This window comes from Lepisma saccharinum, chromosome 11, assembly GCF_977018435.1.
Source record: "Lepisma saccharinum chromosome 11, izLepSacc3.1, whole genome shotgun sequence".
Classification (NCBI taxonomy): domain Eukaryota; kingdom Metazoa; phylum Arthropoda; class Insecta; order Zygentoma; family Lepismatidae; genus Lepisma; species Lepisma saccharinum.
In genome coordinates this window covers 54980852-54996391 of record NC_139239.1, presented here as the reverse complement: position 1 = coordinate 54996391, position 15540 = coordinate 54980852, and the positions used below count along the sequence as shown (strand labels likewise).

The window sequence follows — 15540 nt, the reverse complement described above, 5'->3', positions numbered from 1 at the left end:
CTGCTTGGAAAGAAACAGCAACGAACAATTTCAAATGTATTTGCTAGTTTGGATGAACAGTGGGGATATCTTTCTCTCAGCCAGATCACTACTGGGAACACAAATGTGAAACATGGTAGAAAAGGGGAATACAAAGTTGGAAACTAGTCAAAAATGTTCTAATTACTGATTTAGCTGACTGCAATACCAATTTAATTACTGCCTATCGATAAATTAGCATTTAACAATTTGTAGCAGGGATTCTATTACCAAAAAATATGTTCGAACAAGTGTTCTCGGATTACCAACCAGGTTCATTCGACGTTATCATCCAACTTGTTATCTGGTATCAAACATCACCATAGCCAGTTATGGCACAACTTATTTATTGAAGAACAAACCATATTCTTTATCAAGAAAAAACAATGTTTTCATTACTGTACTATATGTTTTCATTTTGTGGTTTACTATGCATTTACATTATGTATTAATAAGTTAGCGAATTGTAAGCAAAGACACTTGATAATACGAAGTGTGATTAAGACAGAAACCTCGCCTTCAAACGAGAATATATTAAAAAATACATCAAGTATGGAGAGAAAAATATACAATTCTGCTCCTTTGTCAGTACAATAACAGTTCTTACTTGATTAAGATAAAATATATAACAAATATCTGATGTTTAGATGAACTGAAAAAAATCTGTCCTCGTTCTCGTCATCATGTATCAGCCAAAATTCAATAAAAATAACAAAAAATGCCTAATTGCATTCATGAAAGCAAAGGATACTGACATCATTCACTAATCTTTTTTTCTTAAAACACACGTTATAAGATGAAAACTCTCATAATTCACTTTATTAAGTGAGAAAAATCTCCATCAGACTACGGACACATCATTGATTTGTATGTGCTGTTTGAGGTAGCCCCAACAATGATAATGCGCATCTTTTCCAATTTTCATTGTTATTCTTAACTGCCTCACTCCAAGCTGCTTTCTCTGCAATGTTTGTCTCCACAAATAGATTTTCGCACAACACCAGAGATCAAAATAATCAGTCCCATCATTACCAGAACACAATACACAGCCTGTCGGCGAAATCTGTCCGACCTCTATCACACGTACACACTGTACTAGGGAAAAACACAAACAGCGAACAAAGGCAGGGCACACAACAACACAGTCGTGTACGCCCAACGTTAAAAACTGTATTGGGTGGTAAACAAACTATCGTGTTTAGTCCATAAATGTTGATATAGGATTACAGGGACACTGACTTCAGATAGGACCATCAAATGTTTCTGTTAGGTTGTTTTTAAGTCAACTTTATACACAGAAAGCAGAATCGGTACTGGATTTAGAGTATAAAGTATAGTCCGAACCATTATGTGGCTCCACCGGGTATCGAATCCGGGACCCCTTGATTACAAGGCTGTGACGTTGCAAAACGCCATCGGGGATGTTCCACTAGAAACATTCATTTCATAACCACTCTCTCATTGATGATATTCTATCTCTTAGACCAATAATAAGGGAGAATTCACACCGAAGAGACAAGCGACACGCTGAAAGAGACACGTGTCGCTTGAAAGCAAACACTCAGTAATCAATTGAACCTTTCGAACCGAAGCGACACGGCAAGCTGCACGTGTTGCATGTCGCTTACGTGTATCTCGGACTTGGCCGTTTTCTCAATATCGTGCATCGTGTCGCCTTAGTTTGTTGTTCGCGTATGCACAGAGAAGCTTCACTCCAACGAGCTATATTTAGACTCTAGAAGAGAGCACAACCGGAGGCCTTACATGTTTGAAGCTCTAATTTGTTGATATAATAAAGTATCGATATGTACAGTGGAATCCATGAGTATTACCGTGCAAATTGTCCCTAACTATTTTCATTAATTTTTCTCTTACATCGTATGTGTTTTTAAACGATGGATTTTTATGTATTCTGGTGCAGAAATTGTCAACAGCCTTGTTTTGAGTTTTCCTTTAATTCTTGAAGCTCTTATCGGGTCAAATAAAGTGCACGACCATGGTGATGGACAATTTGCAGGGTAATACTCATGAATCGCAATGTACAATGTTTTAAGATTTCACAACGTTCTTTCCGATTTATCAAGTTTTTTGACGCAGTTATTGGCTGTAATTTGCCTTCACATTCGTGTAAAGAGGCCGTGTTTAGGACGTGACTGCTTATATTTGAAAAGGCCAGCACATGGAGGCACGTTAGTCCAAAATAGATCAGTCAACTTGGTAAAGTACTCTAGTGCATTGTTTCTCAACCGCCGGGCCCTCGTATCAACTATACTGAGCTGCGAAAGTCTGATGAATTTGGTCGACAAATAACAATCCCAATATCATGTGTGAGTTGTGCGTTTTCGCTTTTTAAGTCTATTTTATGCAGAAATAGATTAATCAGAACTAAACCTACCCGGTGCCTCCACAGGGTATCGAACCCGGGATCACTTAATTACAAGGAGACGACGTTACCACTTGTCATCCATATTTCTATATTTGTCAACAATCCTACACGTAATCAAACTATTATTACTATTTATGATTATGCTAGAATTTATTTATCAATATTTAATTTCATGGTTACATGTTAATCAATGCATAAAATCTTAAAAACTGGAAAGGTATTTACCGGTAAAATTCTTGGGCTATGGGCATTGGCTTAAAAAGAAATACCGGGACATTGTTTCACGAAGGTTGAGAACCATTTCTCTAGTGTTTAGGTCTTCGCTTTATTCAGGCTGGAAAGTATAGCGTATACAGTTTGAGGTCAGTGCATATTATTTCTCCGTTTCTCATGCACAACTTCCCTCTCCCGAGTTTCAATAACTTGCACAAATTTTACAACGCAATTTACACACAACAATGTCTCTTGTTACTTTTTCTTCTGGCGACTAATAAACTGATTAATGCAATTATATCGATACCATCCTGCGAACTGAGCACAAAACAAATCTCGCTTGCAGCGTGTCGTGTGCAGCTTGTGTCTTCGGTGTGAAACTCTCGTGTCGCTTGTCGCGTGTCGTGTGCAGCTTGTCTCTTCGGTGTGAAATTCTTGTGCCGCTTGTCGCGTGTCTCTTCAGTGTGAATTCTCCCTAAGCATAGATCTATTGTAGCATTGTCAGCAGGGTACCCTTGACCCTCTGTACCCCTCGAGAAAGTGAAATAGTTTTCATGGTTTATGAAGATTTTCTTGTTTATGAACGTTTTAATATATTTTTTAGCTCGCGGAAATGTGTTATTGTGAAGTAAAGTACGTTTGTTACCTTACAATGGAATATCATTTTAATGTGACAATAATCGCAGACACATATCTACATGTAAAATATCCGTTCTGGAAGTTTCAGCCCACAGTTTCATTTCCATACATCACTGTCTTGGTAAGATAGACTGAACTACATTTTAACATGGAGATAATGACTATAAGGTTCAATTTCACTGCGTATTTCACACCACGATCCATATTTGAGGGCCCACCACCACAGACAAATTATACGTGTACGAATAAGCTCTCGATTCCGTACGCTATCTAGCGTCGTCCTTGCGAACTATTTGGCGCCCGAGCGAAATGCTCTTCACAGAGCATGGTCATATCTTCACAGTTTCATAACCAGGTTCATGATAGTTACGTCATAAAGCACGAGGATTCGCAAAACCTCTTGGGATCAATTAAGCACTCAAGAAGCTGCATAAGGGATTAGGTTTCCCAAAGCCGATTGCGCCACTCATCGATCCATCCCGGAGGCAATAACAGGTGCGCGACCTGCAAACCGATCACCTTGTTGGGAGGACCGCCGAAAGTTCATAGAAGCGGAGGAGAACGACGAAGGAGAAACAAAAGACGAATCACCGACAACCATTAGCGACTTGCAGTACTTTGTCTTAATCCTGTCTTGATTAAAGTCTCCCTTAGAGAGAAGGAAGGAGGCCGCACCGTTGATGGAGCCGGAGAGGGCTCGCTGGGGGTGGGGGATTAATGACCCCCTCACCCTCTCGCTGCCTAATGTGATTTCACCAGATGATTCTGCTCGCATTGATCTACCTCCGAGTCTCTCTCTCCTTACATCTTCGTCTCGGATGCTGAGCTAAGTGAATTTCCGGTTAAACTCCCGTGGTCACTTGTGGACATGAAGCAGCTTCAAGGAGCGATTATGGTGTACGTAAGTGATCAGCAAAGGAGTGTAGGGGGCGTTTTGCTGATTCGGTTTATCACTCTATGCGTTAATAGCCAACGCCTCTGCAGCTGGCTCGAAGCAGTCATATAAATTCACATATACTCTATCCCGGGAATCTGTGGAGCAAGGCCGCGCATAACGGTAGAGAAGGGAAGAAAGCGAGTGAGAAGGGCGAAGCAGTACGCGCGGCTTTTAACATCTAATAGCTGTAGCCCCGTTTATGTCTTCATTCACTCACTTCCTCTCTCACACGTTCATTGGTCAAGTCTTCTTGAGTCAGAACTTGCGAAGGCCTTAGTTTGCTCCAGGCATTCCCGGTATACCACCTAAACATCCCTAACAATTCAAAACTAATACTGGTGACGAATGATGAAAAGGCATCTCGGATTATCGACCAGGTGAGCTCTAGAGAATTATTGAGAGAGCTATCGCCACACTCATCTTCACATCCTCATAAATATGTTATCTTAAGCGTAATCTCAGAGTGATTATCCTAGATCTACCGTTACTCTCATCTTCAGATCCTGATGAAGAAATTCTCCTGAATAATTAATAAATTGAGTTCTGGAGGATTATCTGAGAACTGATGACGTCACTCATCGTCAAATGCTGATGATGAAGTTCTCTCAAGAAATTTTTCAAGTGAGTTCTGCTAAATTCTTCAAAAACTGACGTCAGTCTCATCTTAAGATTCTGATGAAGAAGTTATAGCTCTTGGGAATAAAGATATTTATATTCACAATGTAGATTCATACTTACTTCGAAGTTTATAATGATATGGGACAACAGGTTAGGGACGACCGAAATCCTTTGAGATTAATGACGCCTGCCTATTGGATATGCATTTGTCACTGTTGACCCATATGTTCTCATTCTTATGGATAAGTGTTATAATTTCAGATCTTAAAATTTTAAAGAAGGCTAAATTAAAATTCGTACAACATCGATTTATATGGGCAAGGAAGCTAACTTAGACATGTAATGCAATGTCGTTCGTTTTAATAGACAATGTCGTCATTGGCGTGTATCTTCATGCAAAGCTCAGCCTACTAACGTTTTTCAATCCCAAGTAACCAGTAGAGTTCGTAACTTTCATATCTCCATAAATCTTGCCCATATGGAAATCTAGTCATGATGCATTTTGTCGCAATACTGTAGGAAGGGGCACCTACGTAAGTATTTGATTGTTACTGAATGGTAGCCCGTAAGCTTCGTCTTCCGGGACAAAAACGACAGGGTTCTCTTCCCTGGTACGGCTTCCTCCTGGCGACACACACTCACATGTAGTAACTTCCCGCATATACATTCGAAATTTCTCTAACGACATGCAGCAAATTAGGATTCTGGTTCATCGAATATAATATTCATAAATAGGGGATTCTGTATTTTAAATAAGGAAATTTCTGGACAGTAAATTGTAACTGAGTGTAATATACGTTTGTTTGTTTGGAAATAAACCGTCTTCTTGACAGAAGGGAAGTAAAAGAAAGCTCCAAGTAAACCTCCCAGAGGATGCAGTTACTTATTTTTTTAATGAAAAAGGTCGTTAATTTATTTCATGTATCGACAATACCTCTCTGAAGGTCTCTAGCTTATTCACCGCCCGTACCTGAGAGGGGACAGAGTATCCCATTTAGTCGTCTGAGTTTTAGCCGAGGCAGAATAAAACATTAGTTTATTGGAAGTCAAAGGTAGTCTAGGATTATTATATTTGGCAGCTGAGTGTGTTCAAGAAGTGGAAATAATATAGACATATTGCTAAGGTCAACCTTCATATATGAATAAGTACGCGCAAGGGCTACAGTAAGACTCGCAGGGAAGACGAGCAGAGCTGCGCTTGAAGTGTAAAAGAGTAGAGGTTGACAGTGGGGTCGAGACGTTAGTTGCGTAGCGTCGCTGTCGCGTTCACTTACTAGCTGCCGTACAACCGAAGCGGTTGTGTATCGCCTAGACGTCCAGACTCGACGTCCTGTGTAATGTAGGCGCATTTGATTCGATTTTTCAGACGTTTGCCTTGTGTAAATCCACGTTGAAATCTCTAGTAATTGACCAAGTGAGTTCTGGAGAGAACTCCAGGCTTTCAAGAGCCATCGATGGCTGAAAATGAGAGTGATGCCAGTTCTCGGAGCCTTATCCATAACTCGCATCATCGATAACTGGAGAGAAATTCTTCATCACGGCCTAAAAGAAGAGATAGCTTAAATACTGAAAACTTGAAATCAATTCCAGAATACTCTTGGTCAATAACCCTTGAGAACCCGTTCACAAAGGATTGAAGACAAGGGTGACGTTAGCTCACAAAAAGTAAAAACCATCTCCAGAAACTCAGCTGATCGATAATCCGAAAGAATCTCTTCAGTGGATGGTGCAAAACGTCCGAGTATCGTACAACAGTTCCAACACTGCAGGAACGTTTTATGTCAGTAGCCATCAGTTGTCAGAAGGTACGCTGCCATACTCTCAAACCGTTGATATGTCAGAATTGAAGAGATGAAATCTGATAGTTTTAAATACGTCATACACACACAGAGGGTGGCCCAAAAGTCAGTTTCCCCTGAGAGAAACTGTATATCTAATTCTAAGAATTAAATTTAAAGTGTTGCTAAGAATTCCACCGGGCAAAGGTGTTAAGCATTAGCGTTATCTGTGTAGAGACTGCTGAATGATTTGCGACAAGAAATTGAAAATGCTTTTGAACTTAACGCAAATAGGGGTTTGTTATCAAAGATATGTGAATCTGTGTATCATCGTTGCTTAGAATGTATTGCAAATGATGGGAAACATGTTGAGCATGTACAATAGATTGCGATCTCTTACCTATCTCTAGCAATAAATACACATTTCCTTACTATAAGTATTACTAAAGTAATTTTGTTCTCTCCTAGGGGAAACTGACTTTTGGGCCACCCTGTACATATATTCGTGTATGTGTGTCTCCTCCTGTGGTTCTCATTCTTGTTTGTGTCGAGTTATCCATGGAAACTTCTTTTATGTCTTCGGATAGCCCAATCCAATTCCAGCAATGGTATTTGCCTTTTTTGGGGACTGCTTTGAAAATTCGATTTCAAATTTCGTATTTCGAAAGTTCAATTCGAAGAACTCGCACTAAGCATTAGTAGCTGAGTAATTGAAAGTGGTCCTTCCACTTTGTTATTAAAATAATACATTGAGTGAAACTGTGAAACCATACTCTTAAGCTACTTTGAGAAAATCAAGGACGTGAGGATTACTCTGGTGCTCTGGTGGGACAGACGGCGAAAGATTAAAATAACATAAAAGTATTTAATTGTCCCTTTATTCGCTTGGATGTAACTTTCAGAAACAAAGGCGACGCAAACACTGTTACATTTGCCGTACAATTAAGAGGGAACAGCACTCGAATTAGCATACCAAACGAGGAGAGAATGCTGCTACTGTAATGGACGGAGGAGGGCTAAACGTCCGAGAACAGTAAGGAGGGGGGTGTGTGCACCAAACGAGCAGTGAAAAATTATAATTACGAGAAAGGGAGAGATATGTATAGACGAAGAGAGAGGGAAGGAGGAAGACAATTCAGAGAGAAAGAGAGAGAGGGAAGCAGCTAGTTTCCATGGCTCCAAAGGGTTTTTAACGAGTGAGTTAATGTCTGACGAGATGAGAAAATAATGGCGTCAAAATCTCATTTGGAGCGGTGCGCAACATTACCCCCGTGATGGAAGGATGCCGAGTAAAAATGAAATATTGAAAAATGAAGGGTGAACTGCTTCCACAGGGGAGTTTCCTGTTCCCGATCTCTTCCGATATTGATATGGCAGCAGCATCCGAGAAAAAAGTTTACGGAAAGGAATTACTGATATTCTCAAATTCTGTTTAGTTTAAAAGCAAATCGTGCAGCAGGTTCAATCGGAATCGCTCTGTAAGATCCAATAGGGAGGGAGCACAGATTCCGTTACGTCATGAGAGCAATGATATTGGAGCGGATTAATAAGATAAATGTGTATATGTGTATGTGTGTGTGTGAGAGGGGAGGATAGACAGGTAGATAGAGATAGTCGACTCGGTGGCCGAGAGCGTTGAGCACCGAAGTTCCCGGATTCGAACCTCAGCGTGGACAAGGGGTCTCTTTCAGGCCCGTAGCTAGAATTGATCTCCAGGGAGAGGGCTTGTAAAGCAAGTCCCTTCTTCAAAAGTTTAACAGTATTGAATTAAGGTAAATTATACGTGTGGGTGGGGTGGGGCGGAGAGGTCATTAAGTTACATAAAATTTAGAAATATCATACAAATACTATATTTTTTCTATATCTTCTAAACATCTCTTGAAGTGTTAATTAATATCTACTGACATCATCCCTTACTACACACTCTATACTACTTTTGATGATACAGACATTTATATCACACAAAAGAAAATGCACATATTCAATCATAGTGCCCACAGTACATTCAACCATCGGCCGAAGCAATGAAATTCCCCTTTAGTCTATGAGCCAGCCAAGAAATCAGTATAATTTGAGGTATTAATTTTAATTTATGCGACAGTTACATGGTTATGAATGGATGCCAAAAAACTATGATTGCCATCTCAAAGTGGTAGCTAAAAGAAATGGCGGCCAATCCAAGACGGCGGATGTTGACATTTGAAAAGTGACTATATCTCTGAAACTAAAGGCCCGATCTAAACGAACGTTTTTTTAAATGAAAGCTTAATACGTTTTCTATACTTAATATTATCTTTAGTTTTTCGATAGAAGCAACCGTTAAGTAGTAAATGAAGGATTAGTAAAACAAAATCGTATTTTTTACTATTGATTTAATATTTATCATGAATTTATTAATGATCTAGGCATCTGAGAAGAAAATGTTCCAAACAAACATTGTAGAGTAAACGCTCATCTTTAATTTGACATACTACACTTGTTGGTTTTCACCTTAGAATTCATATAAAACAAAAATGAATTATGTAGTGTGTGCATCGAATTCTTCTACAAGCATGTCCCCTCAGTCCTATTTCATTACACGTATTGTAAATGGTATTGACTATTGAAGTATATTATTGTTATGTACATGCAATAACATTCAATAATAATCATAATAATTATTGGTATTATATTAATAATAATAACAATAGTTGTTTTTGTTGTAGTATTAACTAGCCATGAATTTTTGTTTAATCGTTACCGATGTTCATGGAAGAATGTTATCGATTGATTGAAATTAAAATTTTGTATGCGCCAGCACTTAGGCTATTTTCACTCGTCATATTATATGAAGCCAAGCCCCTTACAATGTATAAAAATGACCATGCTTGTGTGTAAAATCTCCTTACCCAGGGTAAAAACCGAGGCGGTACTGGAGGACTCAGCGCATATATTCCTATGAGCAATACGCAGGAGACCATACATATTACAATCATACAAAGGTAGTCTCCCCGATGGCTTAGTGTACGTCGTCGCCTTGTGATCAAGGGGACCCGGGTTCGATACCCTGTGGAGGAACAAAGCGATTCTGATGGATCCCACATTAAACTGTAGGTCTACTCCGGATTTTTCTACTGTGCATAAAGTGTACTTAAAATAGAAAATGTCAAATCAAATAACACTACAAAGGATTGTGCTGGCCGTAGGTTCAGACGCCAGAGCCTCGTTGTTCTCCAAGACTACAGATGCTGAGGTGCAGTACGTGGAAATGAGGTTAACATTTGGGAGTGTTCAGAAGAACATCATAACATACGTGTATACTCGTTATTAGTTATTACAGCCGAAATGTTTGCTTTCAAGAAAGTAAAAATCTTTAAAAACGAAAGACGGGCCAGAGATATTATATGTGGGGGAAATGCATACACCAAAAGACATAGACAGTTTTGTACAGTGCTGCCGAGAGCAGAAATGTTGATTGAGAATAAAGATGCACGATTTATCGGCTGAAAATTTTTTCGCATGTGTCCAGCCAATTTTACCAGTATCAAGTCCATTAGAAGACTAGAAGCAGATGCTTCATCCTGCGATTTGTTTTCTGAAAGTCATCCTTGCTCATCAAAGCATGCTGAGAAACCCTTGAAACGGACACCCACAGATGAACACATTGTATACATCAAGAATTGTGTTTCGTGTGACAAAGAAAGGAAATACAAGATAATATTAAGATCAAGGTAAACACTTACTCAAGTTCGAAGCTTCGAAATGATAAGAAATTGCGTGGGACTGCAATTGAGAAGAGAGAGGAAAAATCATCTCAATCAAATCATGGGAGATCTTAGCTGCAGATACATGTTATCATGAATCTTATTACTTTGCCTACACCAAATTCAGATCAGATAAACCTGGAAATATTGGTGAATGTAGTTAAGCAAGAAAAAAAGCTATGGGATATATTTTATCCGAGAAATTCGAGGGTTGAACCTCAAAGTTACTTCCTTTCAAAACAATTAAGGATGATGATCAAATATAAGAGCCTGCCGAGAAAAGTTTCCGTTATAGCTTGTTCCTCCTAACGTATTCCAGCATTGAAGGTAAGTTAGGTAATCTGACTTAGGAGTCGCTATTTGTAAACTATCTGAGGATGTAAATCATATTAGAATTATGTCGGGGAGACTACCTTTGTATGATTGTATGTATGGTATCCTGTGTATTGCTCATAGGAATATATGCGCTGAGTACTCCAGTACCGCCTCGGTTTTTAACCTGGGTAAGGAGATTTTAGACACATGCATGGTCATTTTTATACATTTTAAGGGGCTTGGCTTCATATAATATGACTAGTGAAAATAGCCTAAGTGCTGACGCATACAAAATTTTAATTTCAATCAATCAATAACATTCTTCCATGAACATCGGTAACGATTAAACAAAAATTCATCGCTAGTTAATACTACAACAACAAAAACAACAATTATTATTATTATTGATTATAATTATTAATAATAATACCAATAACAATTATTATGATAATTATTAAATGTTATTGCATGTATATAACAATAATATACTTCAATAGTCAATAGCATTTACAATACGTGTAATGAAATAGGACTGAGGACACATGCTTCTAGAAGAATTCGATGTACACACTACATAATTCATTTTTGTTTTATATGAATTCTACTGTGAAAATCCACAAGTGTAGTACGTCAAATTAAAGATGAGCGTTTATTCTATAATGTTTGTTTGGAAAATTTTCTCATCAGATGCCTGGAATATTAATAAATTAATGATAAATATTAAATCAATAGTAAAAAATACGATTATGTTTTGCTAATCCGTGATTAACTACTTAACGGTTGCTTCTATCGAAAAACTAAAGATAACATTAAATATACAATACATATTAAGCTTTCATTAAAAAAAAAACAGTTCGTTTATATCGGGCCTTTGGTTTCAGAGATATAGTAATTTTTTCAAATGTCAACATCCACCATCTTGAATTGGCCGCCATTTCTATTAGCTTTCACTTTGAGATGGCAATCATGTTTTTTTTATATCCTTACACACCCATGTAACTGTGGCATAAATTAAAATTAGTATCCCCAAATTATACCGAATTCTTGATTTTGGCCACTTTGCCCATAAGACTACTTCGTTCCCAAAACTTGGGAGCTTTTGACCTTTGACGCAGATGTGGAATATGGATGATGACGTCGAAGTCACAGATTTCTGTCTAAACGGGAAGCCGCAGCAGGAGCAGTGAAGGTACAGGTAAAGAAGCTCGTGTGAAAGAACTTTCTAAAGTCTAGAGAAGATAATCTTCCAAATACTTGCCGCTACATACACTTCTTCTTATAAATAAGATCAATGAATGTAATAGCTGCTTGTTCATTTTCTGTGAATTAATCCTTTACCAAAGTTTTGCGTAAAATAATATCTGCTGTCTACATTTTCACTCTTCACTGCAGACAAATTTTACAAAATAGTTTTACCTAATGTCAAGGGGGCTGATGGCTGCTTCAGGGGGGCTGAGCCCCCTGCCTAGCTACGGGCCTGGTCACTTTATTAATTTCATCTAATCGTCAATCATCCTCATCGTGGCAATTAGACAAAAGTTGCAGAAAGGCGACGCTAAATAACAAATACGAAACAAGCACACCTCCACAGAGAAGAGAGCATCCCCAAGCATTTTGTGCTAATCAAGACTGGGGACTGGACCGACTTTAAAGCGGGTCCAAACCATTGTGCAACGTTCTCCACCGGGTTTCGTACCAGGCATCCCTCATTACAGGCTGATATGGAAACCGTGAAAGCAGAAAGGGGGTGAAGCAACCAAAGAGGAATATCTTTCTCACCACTACATATCACCTTAAATTTTTTTAAAAAATAGATCAAGTTCGGAAATATGCATTTGAAACTTCAAACAGGGTAAACATGAAAACCCACGTTAATTTTAAACACAAGAGTGCTTTTGTTATTCTTTCTGTCTACGCCTACTTATTTCGTCTGTATTCTTCTGATTGCAAAACAGGAAAACGTATATCACTGGGCACAGTCATCGGCAATAAAAATGGGACACTTTAATCTTGAAATACTGGCTTATCTGCAATGCGTTATGTATATTGCCATAATTTTAGGCAATGAGCTGACTTCAATATGCTGGTCTAGTGAACGTCACTTCCGGCGCTGTTGCCATAGCGACGGTATACCTGGCAATATACAACACGCTGTCCGTACATTACATTCCCCGTTCAGTTAGTATTGGAAACGGACTGCAAGGGATACCTTTTGTTCTTAGTGACAGGGTTTTTCAACAAAAATGGTAATATATATCTTACACCATTGTAAAGATTAGATTCAAAAGGATACGTACATAAAATACAGGTTGCTTACAGGTGACAAGTTAAAGAAAAAATGGAAGAACAAAAGCAGGCACTTTCCATGAAAGTGACCGGCAACTTACGATTTCTTCGGTTTCCTTACACAGGCTTGTTGACGGGTAAATGAACGTAAGTCACATGATTTTTTGTCTGTGGTCAGATAAGTCTTATTGCTATGCGTATGATTACAATCATTGTGCACATTAGGCATATTTCGTGCCTTTGCACTAATGGGTATTCAAAAACTACAATGCATTTTCTCGATCGGAAGAATACATATGTGCAGTACATAGTCATAGATGTCGAAAGAAATTCTTGTAGGGGTAGTCAAGCCATTGACATTTTTAATAGTAGTAGTAGTACTATTGGGTGTGTCTAAAGTAATTTCAGTCAATAGCCGGAACAGCAACCACAAATGAATAGGGACGAGTACTGCTACTACTAATATCAACAACAATAATAAATGCATATGAAAATAACAATGGTATATTATTATTGATTGGTTGATTTGGTGTTTTAAGTCCAGTTTATGCACAGTAAGGCTAATCGGGACGGGATCTACAGTTTAAATTGTAATCCGAACCACTATGTGCCTCCACCGTATTATAATTATTATTATTGCATCCAAAGTAAATGTCTAAACTCAAGGTGTATCACGTCTGTTATTTCAGGAAATTAGGTTCGCATTTACATCTTAAACGAATGGCACTTTCCAAAATATATTATGTTCTTGAATTTCCAGAAATTCTGAATAATCGTTAACTCGTAAATAAGCGATTTCTAACCGAAAATATTTTACTCCCATTTATAGATTATGAGAACTTGAGATAAATAAAAACATGTTGAAACAATTACGTTATTTTATCACAGGAACACAACACAACTGACAATGGCAATCTGACAGCAATACGAAAGAAATCTCTCCCCTAGAAGCCTTTCTTCTCGCTTCTTGGAAATTCACCCCTTTTCAGAGTTATGCATATCGCTGTGTGCATTAAGGACTATTGAACGAAATATTGAACATGTGATAAATGCAGTGGTGTAAATAACACCCCCGCGGTGCGGGGGGGGGGGGCGCATGAGCTTCGGGGCGCAGTAAGAATGATAAACTAAGAAAGACCGATAGTTCACAAATGGTTCACTTTCCGCGTTAAAATATATTTTGAACCGAACATATTATATTTTATGCCCCTAACTGCAAACAGAAAATGTTAATCACAAGTAGAAAGTGAATTATTAGATTAGAAAAACAAAACTTCATTAGCAGAATGGTTTACGTAGCCGAAGGGTAGATGACAGGCAAGAGAACACGCTGGTAACGCTAATTTTCACCCTACTTACAATTTTTATCAAACGGAAAAGAGAAGTTTTACAAGTAAAAATAATCTTCCTCGACGAAATTATTTTCCAAGCTAAAATTCATCAAAAATTACTTGAGAAGCACAATGTCAGGAATGAGAGCAATCGAGCTCGAAAACTAGCAAACAAGAATTTGCTTGCATGAAGAAATGCACAGGACTGCTTATGATCATTTGACAATATCGTAATTTTTGTAATAACAGTCTGTTTTCATATATAATTATAATATATAATTTTTTACAGTTTATCTGTTGTCTTAACCTTTCGTATCAGTTTTTACATTGATTCAAATTACATGTATGCATTTTCATGTTTTTATATACCTAATATAAATGTGGGCGTGAATTAATATTTTAGAAAAGAAATATATTTGTATATTTTTAAACGAGTATGGGCGCACAACTGAAAGTTGCGCGGGGGGGGGGGGGGGGGCGCAGAGCATGTTAGTTACGCTACTGGATAAATTCCTAACGCCTGAAGCCTACTGATCGACCTGAAGGCGTTTTCAGCTTGGCAGCCCATTATTAATTACAACAAATTGCTTTCATTCTAATATTTTTGCATAAAAGAACATAATAAAGTGATAAGTTGAAATAATAAGATAATGATAGAGGAAACGGCACATGTTGTGTTCAACCCTTTTTTCCTCGTAATAGGCTCGCAACAAAGGAATAATGCCTACATTGGTTATGTAAAATATTTAATCTGGTTCACGTAAATATAAAGAAAGGTAATAAACATCTCTTCGCACATACACAAAGCTATTATTAAGAAAACCATTGCAAAATTTTCGAAAAAGTGCTAGTCACAACACGTGCGACATCAAAGTATCGCTTTCCTTAACATCATATTCTTTCCTTCATGCTTGCTTGCACCCTTCCTTCGACGATGCCTTCTTGTCTTATGCATCTGAAACTACGAAAGTGGTTCTCCTTACATGCTAACTCTCCCTCCTTCATTGTTTTCGGCTCATATTTCCAAAACCTCAGCAACGCTCTATAGCCAACGCCATGTTACCGACCTTATCAACCACCGTAGCAACCGGTTGTTTAATGCCAATATGGCCGCACCCATGCGCGGGGCCAGCAGACGACTTGACCAGCGTATAGCAGCTTTCAATAGGAAGTGGTATTGCCGTAGAGTTAGGCAAGACACAACACATTGCAGGGAAGCCATTATTTGAGGATCTAGGTGTCCTATTTTTATTGCCGGTGACTGTACAAGAACTTC

At 38.3% G+C, this 15540-nt stretch overlaps 1 protein-coding gene across 5 annotated transcripts in view; it reads right to left on the bottom strand.

Moving 5' to 3' along the window:
• The window catches only part of LOC145994809 (tachykinin-like peptides receptor 99D), a 616641-nt gene that overhangs the window by 343782 nt on the left and 257319 nt on the right, over positions 1-15540 (bottom strand). The window lies entirely within an intron of this gene.